General features: G+C 46.5%; 1 protein-coding gene across 6 annotated transcripts in view; it reads left to right on the forward strand.

Moving 5' to 3' along the window:
- LOC126458067 (activating signal cointegrator 1 complex subunit 2) overlaps nt 1-20,197 on the forward strand; it is a 158,974-nt gene that overhangs the window by 12,348 nt on the left and 126,429 nt on the right. The gene's annotated exons all lie outside the window — the stretch shown is intronic.

Below are 20,197 nucleotides of genomic sequence, written 5' to 3' on the forward strand. Positions count from 1 at the left end.
TTTTAACGTATTTTCCGTCATAATGAATGGTTACTGGGGCAATGAGTGAAAGAGAGAACTCTGTTAAACACAACCACTCAGTCACACAGCTATAAAATATTTCAATCTACTATTCACATTTCAAGAAATGTGACCCCATTGTAACGTTGTGTGAGTAATTAAATAATAAATACAATGCTATTCCAGTTTCTTTATACAATTTTCATGTCATCATGTGGGAAACAATGGTATACAGGTTGCAGGCAAATTTAATATCCCAGAAACCTGCAGCAATATTGGTACAAGAATTTTAAGTGGTCTTCATGCAAGCAGCACATTTAACAGAATCTTTTCATCCAAATTTGTTTTCCCATTAATCAAACCTCTGCAGGATAATTTCATTTGCAGATATGTATGGGACTAGTTTCAGTAGAAACTGTTGAAGATTGACAAAGCAATACAAAAGGAAATTGCAAAATTGTTTACAAAATGTGTGTGGAAAAGGAAATTCCTCAAATTGTGACACTGCTGTAATTATTTCACTTCGCAGTGAGGTCCTGGGGGGCATTTAGACCCTGAAACCAATATGTTCCATAGAGATGTCTTAGTATATCACGAAGATCATCGAAACCAATGAGTTCAATAACTCAAAAGCAGCTGTAGGCCATCAGTACCAATATTTAGGAGAGGTGCCTGCCCAATAGTGTTTGGTAAGACAATGTCCAACTGAGAAAGACAGCTCAATGTAGCCCATACATTTTATTTAGTCTTTTGGTCAGTAATGTGGCTCATTCTGAATCATACAGGAGTTGCTGCATAAGAAGTGATTCCAGTACTGCTGTTCATAGTAAATGGTGCACTGGCATTCAGGTTTGAAGTGGTGACTAGTGACAAAGACTTCGCAATCAGAGGAGGACCAAACTTTTTTGTGTTGGCAATATTGTGTCCACATGTCTGACAGCCTGCTTGATCAGATGTGAGTTAACCGCTATAGAATTGGGAGTTTTGTTTTGTGGTCAAGAGAGGCATGCCAATTAATGTGCCCCAGGTAAGAATACAACAAAACAGTCATTCAGACTTGAATCAGCACTACTTGGTTCTAGTCCACCGATAGTCACAGGCAACACACTGGAAGAGCTTGTACAAGTATGAAATCATTATGGCCATATCTGTGGAGAGTGGTACAGCTTGAAGATGGTTCAGGACACAGGTCCCAATAAGACAGAAGTTCTTAACTAGACAGATATAGTGTGGTTGGTATGGTTGATATGGAGAGATGATCTCCATTGGATAGTCTGCAGACATGGTTGGCATAATCTGGTTACACTCTGACAGGTCACAGGTGTTCTCAGCATTAAGCCCAACATGGAGAACTCGGACGAGATGCAGAATGAAGACTTGCATGCGGTGCAGAAGGAATGACTGCGCTGGGGAGAAGACATACTTTATAACTGCCCAGCACAAGGATGCTTCTACAACAATCAACAGGCATGTGGTGTGTGGAGGGTTAATCAGTCCTCGCAGTAGTATCGTTGTTTGCAGCATAGCTGGTGCCACATGTTGCTGTGGTGGCAATGGCAGATGACGTTGACGATGATACTGTGTGCTTAAGTCAAACTCAGATTGTTATCCTGCCTCTCCGATGGTGGTGTCGCCATTAGCCTGGAGAGCGCCAGCCTGCAGTACATGCTTGTATTGATAAATCGTAGGTCCCATGTCAATACCATTGATTACAACAAGAAGAGGTGGTGAAGCTGGCTTTGAGGCAATGCAGATGCCACTGGGAGGTGGTGCCCCTTGACCAGTGAGCTAGCATCAGCAAGTGCAGTGGGCGATGAGAGGCGATGCCCGATTGACAGCAGCCGCCCAAGATGCGACAATGCCAACAGGCCATATGATGTGGCACTGATGTGGCCGGCAGGAAGGGCACAACAATCAGGGACCTTGAAACAAAAGATGGGCAAGGTCATCATTGAGGATGGCAATCCGGCACTGGGAGATGGCAATGCTGATGGGATTGGGAGTGGCCCGGGGATTTGCAGTATGTCATGAGGTGAAAAAATAGAAACGGGAGGAGGAAATGACACAGAAAATGAAACTGCAGGAATGGTGGATGTAATGGCGGTATCAAGAGCAGCTGTGGCGATGGTGGGAAGGCTGTGCCAGTGGCAGTGGAAGCCGTGACAGTAGCAGAGGCAGTGGCTGGGGACTTGCTGGAACCCGGGCTGGAGACTTGCTGGAACCCGGGCTGGAGACTTGCTGGAACCCGGGCTGGAGACTCGTTGGAACCCGTCAGGGGTGACAGAGGAGGAGTTGTCTCAGCAGCCATCCAACCTGACACCAATACAGTGACAGGGCCAGTTTAAGTGGCATCCAGGGACTCATCTGAACCTACAAGCTGCATTTGGGGTGCCAGAGGAGAAGGCATGCCTGCCCTGACACCAGGGTGGCAACAGTGCTTGCTACAAAGGAGATGGCAGCAACAGGGTTGTGTGACATTGGCAGAATGTTGTGGACTACGCTGTAAGGTGGCAGGCCAGTGGGCATTGGCAGGAAGCCAATGGGCTTGGCCGGGAGGGTGGTGGGGCTGTCAAATGTCGGTAGAAAGCCGAGTGTGTCAGCCAGCTGTTGATTTGCAGGTCAGACGTCAGCCAGGTGCTGGTGAGCTAGGGTGGAAGTGATGGGCCAGTGGTACAGTGATGAGGAGCTGATGTTCTTGACCAACTGGTGATGGGCTGGTGGGACATCAGTAGGCTGCTGATGGGCACTGCTGGAAGCTATGTCAATGATGTTGCTCAGGAGATGCAAGCAGGTTAGCTTCTGCAGAAATTTGTTGTTCCGTTGCTACAGCAGCAGCAGCAGCAGCCCCACTAATACTGTGGTAGGCACTGTAAAGAATTGAGACATATCTGTGCAACGAGAAAGAAAAAAATCATCAACCTCCCTAAGTAGTGCGTGAAAATGTTTAACTAAACTAGGTGAGCAAGCACAGTGTGAAAAAGTCTGTCACTGGTAGGAAGAAATCCACTCCTTTGTTGCCAAGTTTTGTGTCATTAGCGAGGGAGCCTGTCAATTAATGTGCACAGTTGTCAAGGATAAATGAACTTTATTTACACCAATAAATGGAACACAACAAAATGGTCATTTAGACTTGAATCACCACTACTTGGTTCCAATCCACTGATAGTCACAAGAATTACACTGACAGATTTCATACCAGGGTAGCGTTGGTGTGGCCGTACCTGTGGAGAGGGACAGAGCTCAAGGACAGACTAAGAACACCCCACTGAGGCGGAAGCTCGTAACCAGTCGGAGTTAGCTTGGTTGGTGCAGACGATGTGGAGTGATGAGCTCTGTCGGATAGGTCATGTATGTGAAGTGATGGTGAGTCAAGCATTGACAGTCTGCAGTTGTGGCTGACATCGAGCTCAGCTTCGAGAACTCGGACGAGATATGGACGGAATACTCGGTTGCAGGTCAGAGCGAATGACTGTGCTGGGGCAGAGGGAGCTCTGATTGAGGGAGTGACAGAATGGGTCAGCCCATGTCCTGGAGCAACTCCCATGTGAACTGGTTCTGATTGGCTGGGTGGCGTCCTTTATACCCAGTGGAAGTATACTGCTACGACAATCAACAGGCATGTGACCTGTGAAAGAAAAATTGGTGCCCATGATGGCATTGCTGAATCTGGCATCCCATGTTAGTGTGACGGCTGTGCAAGATGTAGTCGACAACAGTGCTGTGAAGTTCTTTTGTTGGCTGACTGTTTTCGTGCCTCTCCCACGGTGGCCTGGAGAGGTGCTGGTGACAGTACAAGCTTGTGCTACTTATGGTTGATCTCAAGTGCATACCATAGGGAGTGTACTACTAGTCCATACAGTCACCAGCAGCAGCCCCACTAATACAAATGTAATGTATTGCGAATACATAGAAAGAAGGATCCTTTATTGTATGATTATATGATAGCGGAACAAACACTGGTAGCAGTTACTTCTGTAAAATATCTGGGAGTATGCGTACGGAACGATTTGAAGTGGAATGATCATATAAAACTAATTGTTGGTAAGGCGGGTACCAGGTTGAGATTCATTGGGAGAGTGCTTAGAAAATGTAGTCCATCAACAAAGGAGGTGGCTTACAAAACACTCGTTCGACCTATACTTGAGTATTGCTCATCAGTGTGGGATCCGTACCAGGTCGGGTTGACGGAGGAGATAGAGAAGATCCAAAGAAGAGCGGCGCGTTTCGTCACTGGGTTATTTGGTAACCGTGATAGCGTTACGGAGATGTTTAATAAACTCAAGTGGCAGACTCTGCAAGAGAGGCGCTCTGCATCGCGGTGTAGCTTGCTCGCCAGGTTTCGAGAGGATGCGTTTCTGGATGAGGTATCGAATATATTGCTTCCCCCTACTTATACTTCCCGAGGAGATCACGAATGTAAAATTAGAGAGATTAGAGCGCGCACGGAGGCTTTCAGACAGTCGTTCTTCCCGCGAACCATACGCGACTGGAACAGGAAAGGGAGGTAATGACAGTGGCACGTAAGGTGCCCTCCGCCACACACCGTTGGGTGGCTTGCGGAGTATCAATGTAGATGTAGATGTAGATGTAGTCACCATCGGGAAAATATGTTCCCTAGAACAGGAAAAGGTACAGATAAAATAAAAGTTTCTGTATGATTTTCAACCTCCTCTCTGTAATCAACAAGATATTCACTAAAATTATCATCTATTATGTAGAAAAGTATTAGATTTTAATAAGGCAAAGGAACAAGCTGGCATTAGGAGTGAATGTAGCACAGTCAACAGTTTTCTAATCATTAACAAAATTATAGAATTGAATAATGACTATGAAGTGCCACTTACACTAGGATTCATGGATTTTGAGAGAGCTTTTGTCTCTATTTCAACAAAATTTTTACTAACTGCCCCTGTAAAATAAGTCAGTGATTAAATTTGCGGTATCATACTAAGGTATATGCCAGTGCTAAAACACCAATTATGCAGTAATATGATAGTGGTGATTTCAGAAATGACGGAGAAGTCATGCAAGGAGATTCAATACAATTCAAAGTATCCTCAGTGACCCTAGAGGAAGTCTAGAGATCCCTAAAACAGGAATATGTCAAAGAAATACGTCAAAGAACACATGTTTTATGCGACAGTATGAACTGTGTACTTTATGGTGATAACATTGTACTGTTTGCATCTGGTACAAATAAACTTCAGTAATGAGTGTAGAACATCCTATATTAAGTAGAAAGTAGACCTGAAGGGCACATATAATAAGACAAAAATGATGTAGTATGAACACATACAGAGAAAATTGTACCATGTGATAGTGAAGTCATTGAATCGGTTGATAATTTTAGTATTTAGAACCATTCAAAATGACAACCAGATGGACAACAAAAGAAATAAACAGAAAAGTAAAAATGACTGGGAGATCCTTTAATCAATTAAATAGGATTTTCGAAACAAATCTTCCAGTGTGTCTGAAATGTGAAGTCCACAAACAATGTATATTACCATTTCATACTTAACAACAGTGAGACATGGGTTTCTTAACACAAACACGATTCAAAAACTGAAAGTTATATGGAAAGCTCTTCACAATGTGCCTTAAAGTGTGTGGTGCACAGTACATTTACCTTTTCATGCCTTTCCTGTTCCAAACAAAATGGTGCACGAGTGAAATGACAGTAAGTTTGATGAAAATCTTTATAAAGTTCTCTTGCTTACTAAATAAACCTATGATGAAATATACTGCTCCTCATTGGATTGGCTCTTGTCTTCTCTATTAATCCTACTTGGTGAGGTGTCATACTGCTAAGCAGTATTCAGGAATTGATCAAACAAGTGATTTGTAAGCCATTTCTTTTGTGGATGAACTACATTTCCTTGGGATTCTTCCATTGATTGTCAGCTTGGTGTTGAGTTTTCGTACAACTTGTTTTATGTGATGGCCTCACTTTAGGTCATTGAAGATGGATACCCTAGATATTTTAAGATTATCATCGTTTCCAGTGATATGTTGTCATTAGTGTAACTGAGCAGTAGTGAGTCCTTCTGCCTGAGTATGTGCAGTATGCTACATCTGTTTATTTCGAAAGTCAAGCACCACTCCCTGCACCAAGTGTAAATCTGCAGCAGGTTTTCTTGCATCTCTCAGCCGTTAGGTGTTTTGACTTTCAGAGAGATATATTGATACATTATCCACCAGTGTCGGTTGGTCACAGCCAGTGTGCTCCCTGCCACCGTTGGATAAGCAGCTGCAGCAGCAAGTCGTATACCCCTAGCTTACTTATCTGTTACATAGTTTAATTCTTAAATTCTTTGCGTGTTTTTGGTACTTGCATTGTTTAATTCATAAATTTCGGGCGTATTATAGTATTTGAGAGTTGTAGCATCGCGCTTTAGTGTTTACTTAGTAGATTCTTACTTAAATTGCGTGTGAGTTTCGTATAGGAGGTGTAATTACGAGTTTGTTACTGTAATCGTAAATTCAAGCAGATTGTAGCGCAGTCGTTAGGCATTTGTACAGGTTAGTTAATACATTCTTTGCGTGTTTTCCTTGCGTTATCTAGGCACTGACTCGTGTTTCAGTAACTGTTGTTCAACATCGATTAGAATGGACAGGGACTGTGATTGCTGTGTTCGGATGAGGGCTGAGTTGGCATCCCTTCGCTCACAGCTGCAAGCGGCGCTGACTTCGGTCGCGCGGCTTGAGGCTGTTGCCAATGGGCACCACTGTGGGGGGCCGGACTTGGGTATCACGGGGATGTCAACCTCGTCCCGTCTGTCCCCAGATCGGTCTGCCACTGTGGTTGCCCCAGTTGCTGCCCGCAGTGGGGCTGAGCCCTCGCCTGTGGTTGATTAGGAGGTCGTTCCAAGGTGTGGCAGGCAGCGAAAGACGTCCCCAGAGGCTGATCAGAAAGCCTCCCCGGTGCGTCTGACAAACAGGTTTCAGGCACTGTCTCTGGCTGAGCCAGATGCGGCTGCCTGTCCTGTTTCAGAGGATGATTCTCAGTCTTCAGGGTCCGGGCAATCACAGAGGGTGGGCTTATTGGTAGTTGGGAGCTCCAATGTTAGGCGCGTAATGGGGCTCCTTAGGGATATGACGGCTAAGGAGGGGAAGAAATCCAGTGTGCACTCCATGTGCATTCCGGGTTGAGTCATTCCTGATGTGGAAAGGGTCCTTCCGGATGCCATGAAGAGCACAGGGTGCAGCCAGCTGCAGGTGGTGGCACATGTCGGCACTAATGACGTGTGTCATTTTGGATCTGAGGAAATTCTCTCTGGATTCCAGTGGCTATCTGATTTGGTGAAGGCTGCTGGTCTTGCTTACGAGATGAAGACAGAGCTCACCATCTACAGCATCATTGACAGAACCGACTGCGGACCTTTGGTGCAGAGCCGGGTGGAGGGTCTGAATCAGAGACTCAGACAGTTTTGCGACCGTGTTGGCTGCAGATTCCTTGACTTGCGCCATAGGGTGGTGGGGTTTCGGGTTCCGCTGAATAGGTCAGGAGTTCACTACACTCAGCTGGCGGCTGCACGGGTAGTGGAGGCTATGTGGCGTGGACTGGGCGGTTTTTTAGGTTAGAAGGCCTCGGGAAAGTACGGGATGGGCTGCAATCTCAAAGAGTGCATGGCAAATACAGGACGTGCTTGGATCAAGGAACAGTCGGAATTGTAGTTGTAAATTGTTGTAGTTGTGCTGGGAAAGTCCCTGAGCTTCAAGCGCTAATAGAAGGCACAGAAGCTGAAATCGTTATAGGTACAGAAAGCTGGCTAAAGCCTGAAATAAGTCTCAGACGGTGTTCAGGAAAGATAGATTAGGCAGAATTGGTGGTGGAGTTCTTTGTGTCTGTCAGTAGTGGTTTATCTTGTAGTGAAGTCGAAGTAGATACTCCGTGCGAATTGGTATGGGTGGAGGTTATACTTAACAGCCGAACTAAGTTAATAATTGGCTCCTTCTACCGACCCCCAGACTCCGATGACATAGTTGCGGAACAGTTCAGAGAAAATTTGAATCTCGTAACAAATAAATACCCCACTCATACGGTTATAGTTGGTGAGGACTTCAACCTTCCCTCGATATGTTGGCAAAAATACTTGTTCAAAACCGGTGGTAGGCAGAAAACATCTTCTGAGATTGTCCTAAATGCTTTCTCCGAAAGTTATTTCGAGCAATTAGTCCACGAACCCACGCGAATTGTAAATGGTTCCGAAAACACACTTGACCTCTTAGCCACAAACAATCCAGAGCTGATGGAGAGCATCATGACTGATACAGGGATTAGTGATGACAAGGTCGTTGTAGCTAGGCTCAATACTGTTTCTTCCAAATCCACCAGAAACAAGCGCAAAATAATTTTATTTAAAAAAGCGGATAAAGTGTCACTAGAAGCCTTCCTAAGAGACAATCTCCATTCCTTCCGAACTGACTTTGCAAATGTAGACGAGATGTGGCTCAAATTCAGAGATATAGTAGCAACAGCAATTGAGAGATTCATACCTCCTAAATTGGTAAGAGATGGAACTGATCCCCCGTGGTCCACAAAACAGGTCCGAACTCTGTTGCAGAGGCAACGGAAAAAGCATGCGAAGTTCAGAAGAACGCGAAATCCCGAAGATTGGCTAAAATTTACAGACGCGTGAAATTTGGCACGGACTTCAATGCGAGATGCTTTTAATAGGTTCCACAACGAAACATTGTCTCGAAATTTGGTAGAAAATCCGAAGAAATTCTGGTCGTATGTAAAGTACACAAGCGGCAAGACGCCGTCAGTACCTTCGCTGCGCAGTGCTGATGGTACTGTTAGCGACGACTGTGCCGCTAAAGCGGAGTTATTGAACGCAGTTTTCCGAAATTCCTTCACCAGGGAAGATGATTGGAATATTCCAGAATTTGAAACGCGAACAGCTGCTAGCGTGAGTTTCTTAGAAGTAGATACCTTAGGGGTTGCGAAGCAACTCAAATAGCTTGATACGGGCAAGTCTTCAGGTCCAGATTGTATACCGATTATGTTTCTTTCAGATTACGCTGATACAATAGCTCCCTACTTAGCACTCATATACAACCGCTCGCTCACTGATAGATCTGTACCTATAGATTGGAAAATTGCGCAGGTCGCACCAGTGTTTAAGAAGGGTAGTAGGAGTAATCCATCTAACTACAGACCTATATCATTGACGTCGGTTTGCAGTAGGGTTTTGGAGCATATACTGTATTCAAACATTATGAATCACCTCGAAGGGAACGATCTATTGATACGTAATCAGCATGGTTTCAGAAAACATCGTTCTTGTGCAACACAGCTAGCTCTTTGTTCGCACGAAGTAATGGCCGCTATCGACAGGGGATCTCAAGTTGATTCCGTATTTCTAGATTTCCGGAAAGCTTTTGACACCGTTCCTCACAAGCGACTTCTAATCAAGCTGTGGGCCTATGGGGTATCGTCTCAGTTGTGCGACTGGATTTGTGATTTCCTGTCAGGAAGGTCGCAGTTCGTAGTAATAGACGACAAATCATCGAGTAAAACTGAAGTGATATCAGGTGTTCCCCAGGGAAGAGTCCTGGGACCTCTGCTGTTCCTGATCTATATAAATGACCTGGGTGACAATCTGAGCAGTTCTCTTAGGTTGTTCGCAGATGATAGTGTAATTTACAGTCTAGTAAGGTCATCCGAAGACCAGTATCAGTTGCAAAGCGATTTAGAAAAGATTGCTGTATGGTGTGGCAGGTGGCAGTTGACGCTAAATAACGAAAAGTGTGAGGTGATCCACATGAGTTCCAAAAGAAATCTGTTGGAATTCGATTACTCGATAAATAGTACAATTCTCAAGGCTGTCAATTCAACTAAGTACCTGGGTGTTAAAATTACGAACAACTTCAGTTGGAAAGACCACATAGATAATATTGTGGGGAAGGCGAGCCAAAGGTTGCGTTTCATTGGCAGGACATTTAGAAGATGCAACAAGTCCACTAGAGACAGCTTACACTACACTCGTTCGTCCTCTGTTAGAATATTGCTGCGCGGTGTGGGATCCTTACCAGGTGGGATTGACGAAGGACATCGAAAGAGAGCAAAAAAGGGCAGCTCGCTTTGTATTATCACGTAGTAGGGGAGAGAGTGTGGCAGATATGATACGCAAATTGGGATGGAAGTCATTACAGCAAAGACGTTTTTCGTCGCGGCGAGATCTATTTACGAAATTTCAGTCACCAACTTTCTCTTCCGAATGCGAAAATATTTTTTTGAGCCAACCTACATAGGTAGGAATGATCATCAAAATAAAATAAGAGAAATCAGAGCTCGAACAGAAAGGTTTAGGTGTTCTTTTTTCCCGCGCGCTGTTCGTTAGTGGAATGGTAGAGAGATAGTATGATTGTGGTTCTACGAACCCTCTGCCAAGCACTTAAATGTGAATTGCAGAGTAGTCATGTAGATGTAGATGTAGATTGTTTACGTATGTAGTGAATAAAATGGTTCTGTTGCACGGTCTTTAGGTACTCCTTGAAGATAGTTTTTCATCAGATGATTTCAACCTAATGAGAACACTGTGTTGAATTCTGTGTACTAGGAAGCTCTGAATACATTCACAAAGCTGGTCTGATATTATGTGAGCCCGTATTTTCTTCACTAAGAGACAATATGATATATGATATTGTATCGTATGCCTCCCAGAAGTCTGTCTTTGACTGCAGCCAGTAATTCATCACTGAACTTTTGAAGGGCTTTCTGTAACATAGAAATACCCATGCATGCACATATCAAGTACTCTGGTATGCAAGGAATCAATAACTCTGTGTAGCACACTCTTGACCTTTTAAAGAGGTGAGGGGGATGCTGTAAAAGTCCACCTGTGACAGCAGATCTCAAGAAATCAAATCTAAGATCATCTTAGGATCTGGTTTAAGCTCTCTGCTTAGTTCCAAATTGGAAGAATGTGACTGATTCTGGATGTGTTGTTGCATGTTGTGAACTGTTTACACTCAGTATGCTTCTACCATATCAGGTAGCCATCTAAAGTGGTTGGATTAGTAAATATAACCAGCCACTGCAGAATGGAGAGGTGTAGCTGTGAATAGACATACAAAAGAGGATTGTAAAATAGCTCACCTTACAAATATGTATTTTTCGTTAGCACACACACACACACACACACACACACACACACACACACACACACAAGCATTTTCTTGGTCTACGACACAGCTGAAGGTTATTTATCCCAGAGCTACGGCACATCTGAGTTTTAGTTGTAACTAGCCTTCTTCCCGCGACATTGCCTGCTTACGTATACAACGTACCATATTTTACGGACCAGAAGGTACACTTTTTTTTTTTCCGAAAAATTGCCTCCAAAATTCAGCTGTGTCATTTACTCATAATTAATATAATAATGTCCAGTGTTTGATTTAAAATTCTCACCATTCTTAAAAATGGCCATATATTGATGCTGCAGGAAACCTCTCTTTATCTGGCAACATTGGATTCAACTGGCAGCAGCAGTGCACTGATGCACTGAACATGAGTTGCGGGGATTCACAATCTTCCTAACATTGTCTCCCTCCCACCCCACCATCACGAACTTAGAACACTGTCTAGCCTATGATGTATCATCACAGTCTACGGTGCCTGTGAACTTGAATTGAAAGTGATTTGTGTTATTGGTAACAGTACAATATTTTTGTTAGTAGCAAATTCATAACGGAAAAAATAAAAGGTATTTATGTGATGCAGGGTATAAATTGAGAGTAATAACATAAGCAGAACAACAGGGAAGTAGAGCAGCTGAGCAGTAATTCGGCCTTCCACCAACAGAAAAAATCATTTGTGATTGGTGGGCAGCTAAAGAAGAACTGAAAAAAAATGAGGAAGATTAAATGTGCCATAGCAGACTGAATGCAAAATGACCAAAAATAGATGATGTATTGAAATGGATTCTAGGACATTGTCAAAATGGCCTTGGAATTGATACAAAAGTGATTCAAATACAGTCTTGTAAGCTAGTGCTACAGTGGTACTTAACAGACTTTAAGGGTTGAGTTGGTTGGTGCTATAGGGTTATGAAGTGTCATGGACTGTGCATGCAAACAAAAAACAAAATATCCCAGAAAATTCCACAAGGGTACAAAGAGAAAATATTATTTTTTTCAATCACTTTGTTATTCAACATTGAAAGAAAACCAAGGTGGAACTAGGCCAGATAGCGAGTATGGATGAAACTCCTCTGACATTTCATGTGCTGAGTAACAGAACTGTTGCCATGAAAGGTGCTAAAACCTTAACTACAAAAACAACTGGACGTGAAAAAATTCACTACACTGTTGTCCTTTCTTGTTTTGCTGATGGTACTAAACTCTGTAATCATTTTCAAAGCCAAAACAGGGCCAAAGCCTTGACAATGCTTAGGTGGATAAGGCTGGTATGTAATTATGGATTAACAGAGTGTGTTAGGGAAGGAAAGGTACTTTACTGAAGAAGAGCTCTCTCTTTGTGCTAGATCAGTTTAGGAGTCATTTGGAAAATTCTGTGAAAGAGACATTGAGACAGGAAAATACAGAGGTAGCTGTTATTCTGGGGGATCTTACTTCACAATTTCAACCTCTGGATGTCTTAATAAATAATCCATTTATAGTGTATATGAGAGAGAGATGAAAAAATGGATGAGGGATGAAACCCAACTTGAATTAATGCCGAGAGAGCTTTAAAAGGACCTAAAATCAAACAAGTGTGTCAGTGGATAAAACAGTTAGTAAAACCTTTCAAGAAGTGCTGCATAAATAACAGTCTTGATGGCAGTCAAGGTCATCTTATATATGAAGAGGATAAAGATGACGATGCAGAGGAGGAAGAAGAAGAAGAAGAAGAGAGGTGAGATGATGATTTTCAGGGGTTTGAAAGGTCAGTTCAGCATTATAAAATAAGTTTTTTTTTTTTCTGGCTTTGCAATGTAATAATAAAAATGGTAAAAATGCAGTTTTTTTCAAAAAACTGCTTAAAAATTAAGATATGTCTTACAGTCCATAGTGTTTTATGGTTCATCAAATATGGTGTATTGCACTCATCTCCTAAACCCCTATATTGGTCCATCTTCTCCTCGCCCCCTCTCTCTGGCCATCTTCTCCTTCCCCCTCTCTCTATCCATCCTCTCCTCATCCCCCTCTTTCCCATCTCCAATCCTTCACCACTCTGCCTATTTTGTACTCCCCCCCTCTCTGCGTCCCTCTTCCTCCCCCCTCTCTGCCCGTCTCTTGCTCCCCCTCTGTGCCCATCTCCTGTACCACTCTCCGTTTTCGTATTCTCCTCCCCTTCTCTCTCGCCCTCAGGGGGCTCAGCATTTAGTTGCTGGGTATGGGCTTGGCGACCCCGGGGTCCCTGAGCTGGGGACTGGGAAGCGCCACCAGTCCTCAATACCGGGGATCTTGGCTTAACTGCCTGTGTCGCGAGGATGGTATAAACTTCTACAAAAAAAAAAAACCTCAATCTCGAGGTGTGCTGCGCGCCGAGGAGACGCATGGCTGTTGAGGTAGAACAGTTGCTAGCGGGCGACCTCTGGGGAACCTGCCACCCCCTGGTTGTATTAGGCTTACCCAGCCAAGTGGGGCTCTGTCTTGGTGGACATTCCTTCCCCTAGCTGCTCGTGGGACCACCATGAAAAGAAATACGAATAGTGCGCAAGCATGAGTCTCTAAGAAAGGAAAGTTCAATGCTTTACAGTATGACCCCCAATCCTTCCGTTCTCTGCCCACACCAGGGGAGGAACGGCGGTCTAAATTACCTGGTGAGACGTATTCTCCTTGTTTTCTGGTTTGCAGCCGAACAGATGAGGATTCATTTCTGACCACAAAGCCTCAGTTTTTTGTGGAAAATTTAGAGGACAAGTTTGGAGAAGTTGAGGGCCTGTCTAAACTGAGGTCTGGAGCAGTCCTCATACAGACAGCATCCCCAGCACAGTCACAGGCATTGCGTGCTTGTGACAAGCTCGGTGATGTTGTAGTCTCCATTACGCCTCATAAGAGCCTCAATATGGTTCAGGGACTTATTTTTCATCGTGACCTGTTGTTGCAGTCTACTCCATGCAAATCTGGAACGCCGCAGTGTCCACTTTGTACGACGTGTCTTCAGGGGACCTAGAGATAGTAGGGTCGTCACCGGCACCTTCATCTTGGCTTTCGAGGGAGACACCCTGCCCGAGAAGGTTAAGGTGATGATATATCGATGTGATGTTAAGCCTTACGTCCCTCCTCCCATGCGCTGCTTTAAGTGCTGGAGGTTTGGGCATATGTCATCGAGATGTGACGCCAACCCTACCTGTCGGTATTGAGATTATGGAGTATAAGACCTTGGACAGGCTCACTTACACAGAGGCTAAACGCAAGTACGACCGACTTCATCCTTTGCGCATTTCATCGACGTTTGCTGCAGCAGCTACAATGTCGCCATCCCTGGCGACGAGCCCCCAAGCTCAGCCACTGTTTGCGGGCCCTCCAGCCTGGGCGTCTATTCCTGCCCCGCCAGGTAGTTGGGGGAAGACGCTGTTCCATTGCTCCCCTGTTATCAACATCGGGAGTAACAACCCCTCCTTCTTTTGGGACTTCAGTCCCCACCTCTGCGCCGGAGAAGTGCCCGCCTCCTCCAGCTCCGCTTGTGCGGAAGGGATCGCTTGGTGCCCTCCCTTCCATGGTTACTGTCCCTCCAGATGTCAGCCAGTGGCTGAAAAAGCCGCCACCTGAGAGCCGTAGGGCTTCCAGGTCTTCCTCGGTCCATGAGACTGGGTCGGAAAAGCCCACCCAGCCTGATAAACTGAAGGACAAACGCGACCCTACCAAAAAGATGAAAAAGGAAAAGGAGAAGGATATAGAGACAGAAAAGGAGCTAATCACTGCACCTGAAGATGATGTGGAGCATCTAGCGTGCACTCAGGAGCTCGATGTTGCTCGACCCGCAGCTCTTATGGAAGTTGATCAGGCTACTTTGCAATCAGTGGCAGCGAGCGCTTCTAAGGCGTAACCTATCCCCACCCTCAGGTTATTTCACGTCTTCACAGTTGGATACCATTATCCTTCAATGGAATTGCCGTGGTTTTTTCCACCACCTTGCTGAGTTGAAACAGCTTTTGTGCAGTTTCCCTCCCACTTGTCTGGCCCTACAGGAAACCTGGTTTCCTGTTCGACAGACCCCCTCCCTCTGTGGCTGCCTGGGTTACTGTAAGAACCGCGCAGAATACAACAGGGTGTCTGGTGGTGTCTGTGTGTATGTTCTTGCCACTGTTTCTAGTGCCCCAGTGCCACCTAACATGGCTCTTGAGGCTGTGGCTGTTAGTCCGGGCAGGAATGGAGCTTACCATCTGTTCCTTCTATCTTACCCCGGATAAGGTTGTCCCTCTTGCCAACCTAGCTGCCTTGTTCGCCCAGCTCCCCCCGCCATTTCTTCTTTTGGCAGACTTTAATGCCTACCACCCTTTATTGGGTGGGGCCCAGATCTCGGGCCAGGGTAGGAACGTTGAGGCTCTCTTGGCACAGCAGAACATTTGCCTCCTTAACACTGGTGCTCCCACATATTTTGTCTTGACTCATGGCGCATACTCGCCCATTGACCTCTCTCTTAAGGCCTGGCCAGACAGAATCCGGCCTGCCGTTACGACGGACGGCGCAGTGGGAGGCCGGGCCTGTCAGCGGCCAGGGACGCCACACAGGCAACAGCCGGCCGCAGCGACTCTTGATGCGTCAGCTGTTACATTGTGGAAGCGGCTGAACACCATTATTAAGCCTGCATGCGTTGCGCGATTGTCTTGGCGTTAGACGATTTGGAATCTTCACGCGGAACACGTTATCTTTATGTGAGGGTGTTTTTTTTTTATTTTTTTTTTTTACGAAATGGCACCAAGAAGAGATGTTGGGTGCACAACATTAATAGCAAGAGAGAAAGCTTAGGAGAATACCATCGTCTGTGTATTGATCTAGAGTATGATGAAGATAGGTTCTTCAAATATTTTCATATGTCGCGAGAATGTTTCGAGGAAATGCATCGCCTGATAAAAAGGTAGCACCGAGAAGTGCACAACGAACTGGAGAAAGCCAATTGATACAAGGCACAGACTAGCCATTTGTTTGAGGCAAGTTTTACCATTTGTGGCCTCTTTGTGTTTCAAATAGAAGTCATACAAATTATTCCATTTCAGTTTTGCTGTATCATATGAAAGGTTCGGCAGAAGAAAGTGCTATCGCACAACGTAGTTACGAGTGGAGTGATAAATTTATCTGCAGTGTTTACGAATACAGCAAACGATAGTAACATCTAGTTCCATATGTCCCGCTAGAGAGAACCTTCTACTTAATAGATTGTTTTGTTTCATTGTATTCATAACATTGTTATTGACTTTAAACAAACATATCTTTGGTTGTTAAATTATCTATTTGTTCTATCGGCATAATTGATTTTAATCTTTTCCAGATACTTGACTACAGGCGACAGTCACCAGACCATAGCTTTTTCTTTTCGGTTAGGACGTTCAACAGTCTCAGAAATTGTGAAACAAGTGTGCCAGGCAATATGGACTGTTCTACAGCCCAAGTATTTACCTACTCCTGCAACAGAGATGTGGAAGAAATCTGAAGAAGGATTTCTAGAACTTTGAGGGTTTCCGAACTGCCTTGAAAGCATAGACGGAAAGCCTATCAGGTTAAAATGCCCGAAGGATAGTGGATCCCAGTTCTTCTGTTACAAACAGTTCTTTTCGCTAGTTTTCCTGGCAATTGTTGATCCATACTACCGAGTTTACAGTAGTTGATATTGGAAGTTATGGACGTCACAGTGACAACTCTATTTCTGAGAATTTAGCTTTCTATCAAAAGTATTCTACCCGCAAATCAGGATCGCGTGCATCACACAAAAAGTTGTATTCTCTCACCTCCTCTATAAGTCTTTCTTTGTGCATGCACTACGAGCTGCAAGACAAAAACCTCCTCACGCTGCTGCTTCCAGTGTGACCGCAGAGCAGTTGAATGTGCCAACAGAGGCAAGCAGCCCCTCCGGCTTGCGGCGAATCTGTAATCTGTGACAACCTGGCGGCGGTCGGTGCGGCAGGCCACATGCCGGTGTGTCAAAGCTGCACTCTGTGTGACCGCTGCCATACAGTAACGAGCGATTCAACAGTGCGGCCTGCCGGCTGCGGTTCAAGGCCACAGGCCGGACGGCCAGGCCGCATTCTGTCTGGCCAGGCCTTTAGTAGCCCAGGTCTTCTTCCGTACCTCAGTTGGAGGGTCCACGACGACCTCTGTGGTAGCGACCACTTTCCTATCCTGGTTTCTCTTCTTCAATCCCAACCCCCTGACCAGCTGCCACGATGGTCTCTTCGTGGAGCTGATTGGGCAGCCTACACCTCAGCTATTATGGCCATTGCTCCGCTTCCTGGTGACATTGATTTGGCAGTGGACGAGGTCACTATGGCCATTGTTTCTGCTGCCGAGGCAACTGTCCCCTGCTCTTCAAGTACCCTAAGGCGTAAGTCAGTCCCTTGGTGGACACCAGAGATTGCAGAAGCTATCCGGGACCGCCAGTGAGCCCTGCAACGACACCGGCGTCATCATTCCGTAGAGAATCTGGCCGCCTTTAAACGGCTGCGGGCCCGGGCTCGGCGGTTAATCCGGCGGAGCAAACAGGACTGCTGGGAACGATATGTTGCCACCATAGGTTCTCGCACCTCCCCATCTCAAGTGTGGTCGCAGTTTCGGCGTGTTTTTGGCTTACGTCCTCATGCGTCTGTCCCTTGCTTTTCTCTTCGGGGTACACTTTGTACTGTCCTAATCGCCATCGCTGAACATCTGGCCGAGTACTTTGCTCGTATTTCCGCAACAACAGGCTACAGCGCAGAATTCCGTGCCACTAGAGAGCAGGCTGAGCGTACGCAGTTGTCATTTCGCACGCACTGTTGGGAACAATACAATGCCCCGTTTAGTGAATGGGAGTTCCAAAGCGCCCTTAAAGCTTGCCCTCTCCAGGTCCAGACGGAATTCACTACCAGTTTCTTCGCCATCTCTCAGCGCGCTGTCAGGGTGAATTACTTGCCCTGTTTAACTGCATCTGGACGGAGGGCGTTTTCCCCAACTCGTTGGCAGGATAGTGTTACCACCCCTGTGCTTAAACCTGGTGCAGATCCACTGGTGGTTGACAGCTATCGCCCTATCAGCCTTACCAACATTTTGTGCAAACTCCTGGAACAGATGGCGAGTCGTCGGCTCGTGGATCCTCGAAGCTCGGTGCCTCCTGGCCCAGCAACAGGGGGGCTTCGTCAGGGCTGCTCAGCGATCGACAATTTAGTCTCGCTAGAGTCAGCTATTCGTACAGCTTTTACACGGCGAGAACATCTAGTTGCTGTTTTCTTTGATCTTCGGAAGGCGTACAGTACCACCTGGCGCCATCATATCCTTGCTACCCTGCACGAATGGGGCTTAGGGGCCCACTTCCGATTTTTCTACGGAATTTTCTCTCCAATCGCTCCTTTCGGGTTAGAGTTGGCACGTATTTTAGCTCTGCTCGTATTCAGGAGAACGGTGTCCTGCAGGCCTCGGTTCTCAGTGTTCCTCTCTTTTTGGTGGGGATTAATGGTCTTGTGGCTGCGGTGCACTCATCGGTCTGTTCCTCTCTATATGCCGATGACTTAGTCTTTATTACAGTTCCCCAAGCATCAGTGTTGCTGAACGGCGGCTGCAGGGAGTTATCTGTAAGGAACATTCTTGGGCATCCAGCCATGGTTTTCAGTTCTCAGCCTCTAAGACCCGAGTGATGCATTTCTGTCATCATCGAACGGTCCACCTCCATCCAGAGCACTACCTTGCCAATGAACTCCTTCTTATTGAGGAGACGCTTCGCTTCCTTGGCATGCTGTTTGATGCTCAGCTCACTTGGACACCTCATCTTTGTGAGCTTAAACAACGGTGCTGGCGCCACCTCAACATCCTTTGCTGGCTCAGCCACACCGTTTGGGGGGCTGCACAAACAACCCTCCTACAGCTCTATAAGGCCTTAGTCCAGTCCCGTCTCGACTACAGGAGCGTGGTGTACGACTCAGCAGCACCTTCAACATTGCAGATGTAGTCTACACTGATGGTTCTGTGGTCGATGGATGCACTGGGCTTGCTCCCTCTCTCTCCCCCTCTCCCCCTCTCCCCCTCTCCCCCTCTCCCCCTCTCCCCCTCTCCCCCTCTCCCCCTCTCCCCCTCTCCCCCTCTCCCCCTCTCCCCCTCTCCCCCTCTCCCCCTCTCCCCCTCTCCCCCTCTCCCCCTCTCCCCCTCTCCCCCTCTCCCCCTCTCCCCCTCTCCCCCTCTCCCCCTCTCCCCCTCTCCCCCTCTCCCCCTCTCCCCCTCTACCCCTCTACCCCTCTACCCCTCTACCCCTCTACCCCTCTACCCCTCTACCCCTCCTCTCTCTCTCTCTCTCTCTCTCTCTCTCTCTCTCTCTCTCTCTCTCTCCCTCCCTCCCTCCCTCCCTCCCTCCCTCCCCCAATCCCCTCTCCTGCCAACCTTCTTTCTGTCCACTGTCCATCTCCTCCTACTCTCGTCTCCCTATTTTTCTCTTCTTGCCTTATCTCCATCTCCTACTTATCCCATCTCCCTATTCATCTCATCTTATCGTCTCTCTGTCTCCTCCTTGTCTTTCTTGCTATACATCTCTTCCTTCCCTCCTTTCCAAGCTCTCTGTCCCTCCTATCCTTCCCCCCTCTCTCTGCCCTTCTCCTTCCCCCCTCTCTCTGCCCTTCTCCTTCCCCCCTCTCTCTGCCCTTCTCCTTCCCCCTCTCTCTGTCCTTCTCCTTCCCCCTCTCTCTGCCCTTCTTCTCCTTCCCCCTCTCTCTGCCCTTCTTCTCCTTCCCCCTCTCTCTGCCCTTCTTCTCCTTCCCCCTCTCTCTGCCCTTCTTCTCCTTCCCCTTCTCTCTGCCCTTCTTCTCCTTCCCCCTCTCTCTGCCCTTCTTCTCCTTCCCCTTCTCTCTGCCCTTCTTCTCCTTCCCCTTCTCTCTGCCCTTCTTCTCCTTCCCCCTCTCTCTGCCCTTCTTCTCCTTCCCCCTCCTTCCCCCTCTCTCTGCCCTTCTTCTCCTTCCCCCTCTCTCTGCCCTTCTTCTCCTTCCCCCTCTCTCTGCCCTTCTTTTCCTTCCCCCTCTCTCTGCCCATCCTCTCCTTCCCCCCTCTCCTTCCCACTCTCTCTGCCCCT

This window comes from Schistocerca serialis, chromosome 2 (genome assembly GCF_023864345.2).
Source record: "Schistocerca serialis cubense isolate TAMUIC-IGC-003099 chromosome 2, iqSchSeri2.2, whole genome shotgun sequence".
Taxonomy (NCBI): Eukaryota; Metazoa; Arthropoda; class Insecta; order Orthoptera; family Acrididae; genus Schistocerca; species Schistocerca serialis.